The sequence below is a fragment of the Corvus brachyrhynchos genome, unplaced genomic scaffold (genome assembly GCF_000691975.1).
Source record: "Corvus brachyrhynchos isolate BGI_N302 unplaced genomic scaffold, ASM69197v1 scaffold101, whole genome shotgun sequence".
NCBI lineage: Eukaryota > Metazoa > Chordata > Aves > Passeriformes > Corvidae > Corvus > Corvus brachyrhynchos.
In genome coordinates this window covers 17,025,955-17,033,164 of record NW_008237239.1, presented here as the reverse complement: position 1 = coordinate 17,033,164, position 7,210 = coordinate 17,025,955, and the positions used below count along the sequence as shown (strand labels likewise).

Here is a 7,210-nt window from a genome sequence, read left to right as displayed (position 1 = left end):
ACAGTGAACACAGCCTGGCTCAGAAGCTGTCCTTGAACACTTTGATGGATTGGGCATTGAAGTACTAAGTCCTGGTCAATAGGCCCTGACCGAGGCTGGAGCAACTGGCCGTGACCAAAAGTCAGCCTCTACATGGGCTTTCCAACCAAATGTTATCTAAATCTGCTCACTGGAGAATCGTGGATTGATCTTTCCATATTTAGAAACTGGATAAGGCCACATCTGGCCTTGTTTTGGGGGTGTAGGATCACAGACAACTCCCTTGGTTCCTTCTGAAGCCTTCCCAGGCCTCAGGAGCATCCCAATAGAATAATAAAACCAGATGTTCCTGTACACAGAAGTTTTGGTATTTTGTTTATTCAACAGTGTAAAAACTGGACCCTCTCACAGCGTGGTCAGCAGCCTCGTTGCCTGTAGGTGGAGGCACCTGCAGGATTTCCCAGTTGCCAGGAGTGGTTCCCCAGTCCTTCACTGTGACAGTGGCTTCCCCCAGTTGATGGGTAGACCTGGATGATGGTCAAGGATTAGGGTAACTGGTGATGTGTCTTCCTTCATCACTGTAGGCAGTCTTTTGTAGTAATGATTACATGCATTGCTTAGCTTATCCTTTTGTCAATGTTTGCTGATGATTTGATGTACTGCTTACCTATCCTTTTGCAATTCTTTGCAGTTTTGAATTATAGGAAATGACACTTACTCCTGAAGTTGGTGTCTGTGTCTTCTGTGCTGATCCTGTCTGTGGGAAAAGCAGGGTTCCACACTGCTCTGGGCAATCTGTGCCCTTGCCTCAGTGCCTAGGTTGTGATTTATTTTGATAGCGTATTCCAAGATCCTCTGCTCTCTTTCCAGAAATTGTTACTGTATCTTCAAGAACCTTCAACCCAGGACCTGACCTGTGTGAGGCCAGGGGGAAAGGAGTGTTTTGTTTTTGTGTGTGTGTTTTTTAAAAGCTCCCTGCCCAGGTTTTTCAGGGCTCTGTGTGGCGTGTTTTTATCATGGCTGGCTTGGTTTTTGCCTAGGTAGAAGGTTTTCCTTTCCTTGTCTCTGAGAAGCTGCGGTAGCAATTTTTGGGAGAAGGTTTTCCTTTCCTTGTCTCTGAGAAGCTGCAGTAGCAATTTCTGGGCTGCCTTGAGGCAAATTGAGCAGCTGCTTGTCCGAGACCCGGGACATCATACCAGCAGGAGTGGAGCTTCCCTGCTCCAACCCAAACTGCTGCGAACCACACTGAGCTGTGGAGAGAACACACCAAGTTGCACTAACCCAGCTATTTTGCCTGCCATGACCATTCTGCTGTTCTTTGCCATGCGGAGTAGGTCGCTGTCAGACGAGCTACCAGGCCTTCATCTGCTGCTGGGCTTCATCTGTTCCATGATGCTCCTGCCTTCCAAAGGGGAGAATTTGATGCAATCTTGTATTGTGTATCAGGAATGGGTATTCTCCAGCATTTTGGGTCTCCTTTTGTTCTGGTGGAGTGGTGAGGTCTAACACTTTGATATGTACAAGCTATTTACTTTTTATTTTTTCCCGCTATTTGGTTTTTTAATAAAACTTTGTTGTTTGGGTTTTTTTTTCACTTTTATTTATTAGTATTCATTCCTTACTGGTGGAAAGGGATTATTGGAAATCTAAAGGATATAACTCAGATGGTTCTCTTTTAAATTGTCTCAAAATGAGACAAAATTTGTTGCCCAACTTAAGAGGGGAAAGAGAAAGTGGAAAATAAAAAAATAACATTTTTGTCTGAAAGAGTTTGTATTGGGTACAACAGTCAACGTCCACCATGCTGCCTGACACCTAGGCATGTGTGCTTATCCATATATAGTGGCAATCCTGGCCCTGGTATGTATCTTCTTCATATCAGGGACACGAGTCCTAATTGCCGTGTCGATATGCTCCATGCTTATAATTTATGGAAAGATAATATCAGAGGCAATTTGAGTTACTTGGGATGTGTATTCTCTGCTGTTTTCCTGTGCTGGTCTCGGCAGTCGTTTTTGGGGGTTTATTAATAATTACACTCAGTCTGTTGGGGGAAAAGTAGGGGATAATTTTTCCCAGCTTTTTACCCCCTTTTTGCCCTTCAGATCTGGCATGCCACCTTTTGAGAATATACCATTCCCTCTGAATGTTAAAGATGCCATATTTTTTTGTTAATTCTGCTAACTCTCCTCCATACAACCTACAGCACGTTTAGAATCAGGGCTGAAATTTCCATAGAGGTTGTCCAGATATCTGCCCCAGTGGTGGAAAATCCTGAGTGGTGTGGGATGTGAGAGGACATATGCCAAACCCTGAAGGAATTCTCTGCCCTGATAGATTAGAACTTCCCCTCTAAACAAATTCAGAATCCAGCTGAGGCGGGGAAATAGCTGAAAGAAAATTGCAATGACAGCTCTAAAGAGAAGAAGCTCATTGCAACGTGCTGGGCCCTGGCTAATGGTTATCGCACACTGCTAGACACTGTAGGGCAGCAGGTACAGCCAGAGGAGCAGGAGGATGAATCAGCAGACACCCCAGGCACTCAGGCTGCAGCTAAACCAGACAGGGAGCCTAAACCAGTAGCAATTGCCCCTGTCCAGAGAAGGAAGTACAAAACCAAATCCATTTGCCCAGTGAATGATGATGGGGAGCCAGGACCCTCACAGCCAGCAAAGGAATTGGAACCAGAAATAACCACCAAGTCTCCATCCTTAGAAAGCCTTCACAGTCTGAGAAAAGATCTCACCCAATGGCCCAACGAGTCTATATTAAGTTGGTTGGAATGAATCTGGGACACTGCAGGCTATGATATGATTTTGGATGGTCCCCAAGTGAGGCATTTGGGATCTCTGTCACATGATGTGGGTATTGGCCAGGGGATTGCAAGGAGGCCTGAACCTCTCAGCCTCTGGACATGGCTCTCAACAAGAGATAGAAAGATACCTTTGTCCAGATCTTCAGCTGCAGCAAGGCCTTTGGAAGACCACGGAGCAAAGAATCCATCACTTGAGGAAACTGGCTGTGCTAGAGATCCTTTTCTCAGATGACAACCAAACCACTAAGAGTCCAGACATGCTAAAATGTACGGCAGTCATGTGGCTCAAACTTGCACGACTCGGGCCACAAGTGTACACCCCTGCCACAGCAACGCTGCAGTGAAAGGAGAGGGACGAGACAGTGGCTGCTCTGGTGGAGACAGTGGAGGCTCTGGTGTTATGAAGACACTGTGCATGGCCCAACAGAAGCAAAAGTCTCAGCTGTGGAAACAGACCTGGCAGAGCGTATACAGAAAGTGGAAGACAGGATTGAAGAGACCCAGCAGAAGCTCAGGAAGGAGATTAAAGAGGACCTTCTCCAAATCTTATGGGTACAGAGCAGATGCTTTCTTATCAGAGGCAGATGACCCTAGCTAGGGAGAGAGGGTACCCCCCACAAGCAGATCTGTGGTTCTTCCTGTGTGAGCATGGGGAAGATATGAGATAGGATGTGAAACTCACTTCTGTCCTGGCAGCACAGGTGTGTAAACTAAAGGAGGAAACTACTAACAGAGGGAATTCCACCAGAATGAATGTAGCTACAATTTCCAGTAACTGAGCTGCCAGGTGTAAGAGAAGCGAGGATGATATGTCTGATCTACTCAAAGGAACCTCTGGAATCTACACCAAGGGAGTGAATGGTAGCCAGGACAAGAGGGGCTTTTTTCTCTATCCAGGGAGAGGCTGAGAAAAATCAGGTCTTTTGGACAGTGTGGATCTAATGCCCTGCCACATCAGAACCACAAAAATACAAGGCTTTGGTTGACACTGATGCACAATGTACCATTGTGACATGTGGGGACCGAACCTGTTTCCATTGTTGGGACAATAGGAGGGTCACAGCAGTTGGCTCCATTGGAAGCTGAGGTGAGCTTGACTGGGAAGGAGTGGAGGAAACTACTGTGACTGGTCCAGAGGCCCTGTGTATTCTGGGCATAGATTTCCTCAGGAGTGGTTATTTCAAAGACCCAAAAGGACTCAGGTGGGCTTTTGGAATAGCTGCTGTGAAGACAGAGGGCATTAGGCACCTTGCCTGGTGCCTCAGAGGATGTAGAGGGATTCCTTGTAGAACAGGGGCATATGATACCTCTGGAAAAATTGGATAACCCAGGGTTGCTGAGGAAAAACCCCTGAACTGGCCCCTGGCTGCAGGCAAGCCTGGAAGACACCTGGCTGCAGGCAGCATTGAAAGTCCTTGTCAAAGTTATACACTGGTTGTCTACCCCGTGGATTAGAGGCCATCTAGAGGGACTGGGCATGAATCTTTGCAAAGTAGATATAAGCTTGCATAGGTAAACAATAAAGCGGAGAACGATGCTCAAATCGCATCGATGTACATGTTGTTTATCTGGCCAGCTCTTCAGTACTCAAGCCCCAAAAAGAGGACCCTTCTGCAGTAGGACTCCTGCGGGTAGAAGAACAGCAGGTACTGATGGCCACCACTACAGTACGTCATTGGCAATAGCACACAAACCGAGACTCCATGATCCCCGTACATAATAAGATCTGTGAGCTGGAGAGCCAGGGAGTGGTCAGTAAGACCCGTTCATGCTTCAACAGTCCCATCTGGCCTGTGTGCAAGTCTGATGGGGAATGGAGACTAACAGTTGACTATCGTGGCCTAAATGAACTTACACCATCACTGAGCGCTGCTGTGCCGGATATGTTGGAGCTCCAGTACGAGCTGAGTCCAAGGCAGTGAAGTGGTACGCCACTATTGACATTGCCGATGCATTCTTCTCCATTCCTCTGGCAGCAGAGTGCAGGCCTCAGTTTGCTTTCACGTGGAGGAGAGTTCAGTACACCTGGAACTGACTGCCCCAGGGGTAGAAGCACAGTCCCACCATCTGCCATGGACTGATCCAGGCTGCACTGGAAAAGGAGGAGACTCCAGAACAGCCACAGTGCATTGATGACATCATTGTATGAGGGAACATGGCAGGGGAGGTTTACAAGAAAGGAGAGATGTAGATACAAAAAATGCTGCTAGCAAGGATTTTCTTGCTATTTTCTAAGTCCATGAGAGACTTTTCTCTCACACAGAAGAGGTAGCAGGGAATGTAAACAACCAAGCCACCTGCAACCTTGAAAAGTCTTGTTTATGGTATAGTAGAAAAATATTTTGACAATGGATGTTTTAGGATTTTAGCCAATCACCGCCAAGGGGTTGCTGATCCTTTGTCCAATTAGACTATGAAGAAAAAAGTCTATAAAAGAGTTTGTAAAATAATCTAAAAAATCAATCTTGCTGCACGATTCCTGCCTGCTGGATCTTCTCTCCTCCTCCTCCCTATGGCTGCAGGACACGGTGATATCCCGTAGGAACCAGGCCTGCAGTAATAGAAAGAGAATAATCCAGAGTCTTCTGAAAGCAGGTTTTGCTATCAAATGAAATAAAGTCAAAAGGCCTGCCCAGGAAATTCAGTTCCTAGGGGTGAAGTGGCAAGATGGATGCAGACAGAGTCCAACAGATGTGATTAATAAGATAACTGCTATTTCCCCACCAACCAGAAAGAAAGAAACACAAGCTTTACCATGGGCTTTTGGAGAATGCACATCCCGGAATATAGCAGACTGTAAGACCTCTCTACCTCGTGACATGAAAGAAAAATGATTTTGAGTGGGGCCCTGAGCAACAGCAAGCCTTTGAGCAGATCAAGCACAAGATTGCCCATGTAGTAGCATTTATGCCTGTCAGGACAGGACAGGATGTGAAGAATGTGCTCTACACCATATCCAGGGAGAATGGTCCGTCCTGGAGCCTCTGGCAGAAGGGACCTGGGGACACCTGAGGACAGCCTCTTGGATTTGGCATACAGAGGATCTGAGGCCAGAAACACCCCAACTGAGAAAGAGATTCTTGCAGCCTATGAAGGGGTTCAAGCTGCCTCAGAAGTGACTGGCACGGAAGCACAGCTCCTTCTGGTACCCTGACTACCAGTGCTGGGCTGGATGTTTAAAGGAAAGGTTCCCTCAATATATCATGCCACAGATGCTGCCTGGAGTAAATGGATGCCCCTCATATCACAGTGAGCTCGAATAGGAAACCCAAATCACCCTGGGATCTTGGAATTCATTGTAAACTGGTCCAAAGAGCTTTTGATAATCATCAGAAGAGGAAGAACAGGTAATGTGCTGAGGAAGCTCCACCATATAACCAGCTACCGGAGAGTGAAAGATGGTGCACCCTCTTCACTGATGGATCCTCCATGTTGTAGGAACCAGTAGGAAATGGAAAACAGCTGTATGGAGCCCTACGTGGTGAGTTGCAGAAGCTACTGAAGGACAAGGTGGATCCAGCTAGACTGCAGAGTTGAAAGCCGTCCAGCTTTGGACATTGCTGTGTGAGAGAAGTGGCCAACACTCTACCTCTACTCTGACTGGTGGATGGTAGCAAATGTGCTGGGGGTGGCTGGAAAGGTGGAAAAAGGCCAAATGCAGTGTAGAGGAAAACCAGTCTGGGCTGCTGAAGAATGGCAAGACATCGCTGCCTGGGTAGAGAAGCTGACTGTTAAAGTCTGTGATGTGGACGTCCACATGCCCAAGAGTCAGGCTAATGAGGAGCATGGCAATAATGAAAAGGTGGATCAGGCTGCAAAATTGAGGTGTTACAGAGAGGTTTGGATTGGCAACACAAGGAGAAGTCATTCCTAGCTCAATGGACCCATGATGCCTCAGGTCAGCAGGGCACAGATGCCTATAAGTGGGCACAAGACCGAGGGAAAGATTTAAACATGGACAGTGTCTTGCGGGTTATCCATAATTGTGAGACATGCTGATAAGAAACGGGCAATAGCTTTACAGTTAGAGGGTAGCTCTGCACGTGTCTTCCCCAAGAAGTTGCAGGATGCCCTACCACGTATTTTTCTCCCCAACATGAATATTGTGGGGTTGAATAAATGGGTATAAAATCTTGGATTGAATTTGTACAGTTTGGAGATGATTTATTGATTAGCGAGTTGAGATAAGAAGGTTCTTGCCCATCCTGTGGTGATTATGTGCAGCACTCAGGCAGACAAGCACACCAAGCTGCAGTTTGAGTCTGTGCAGCTGGCTCTCTGATTGCCCCTTCTCTCCATTTACCAGGCTCATACAGCCCTCTCATCTTCCTTGACTCCTCCCTTTCTCTGCCCTTGTCTCCTCCCAAATATGGAGCCAAGCTGAGGGATCTTTTCCCCCTGGCTGCCAGGCTGGCG

At 47.0% G+C, this 7,210-nt stretch overlaps 1 protein-coding gene across 2 annotated transcripts in view; it reads right to left on the bottom strand.

The window, feature by feature from the left end:
* LOC103612817 (acrosin-like) overlaps nucleotides 1–7,210 on the bottom strand; it is a 215,346-nt gene that overhangs the window by 9,026 nt on the left and 199,110 nt on the right. The gene's annotated exons all lie outside the window — the stretch shown is intronic.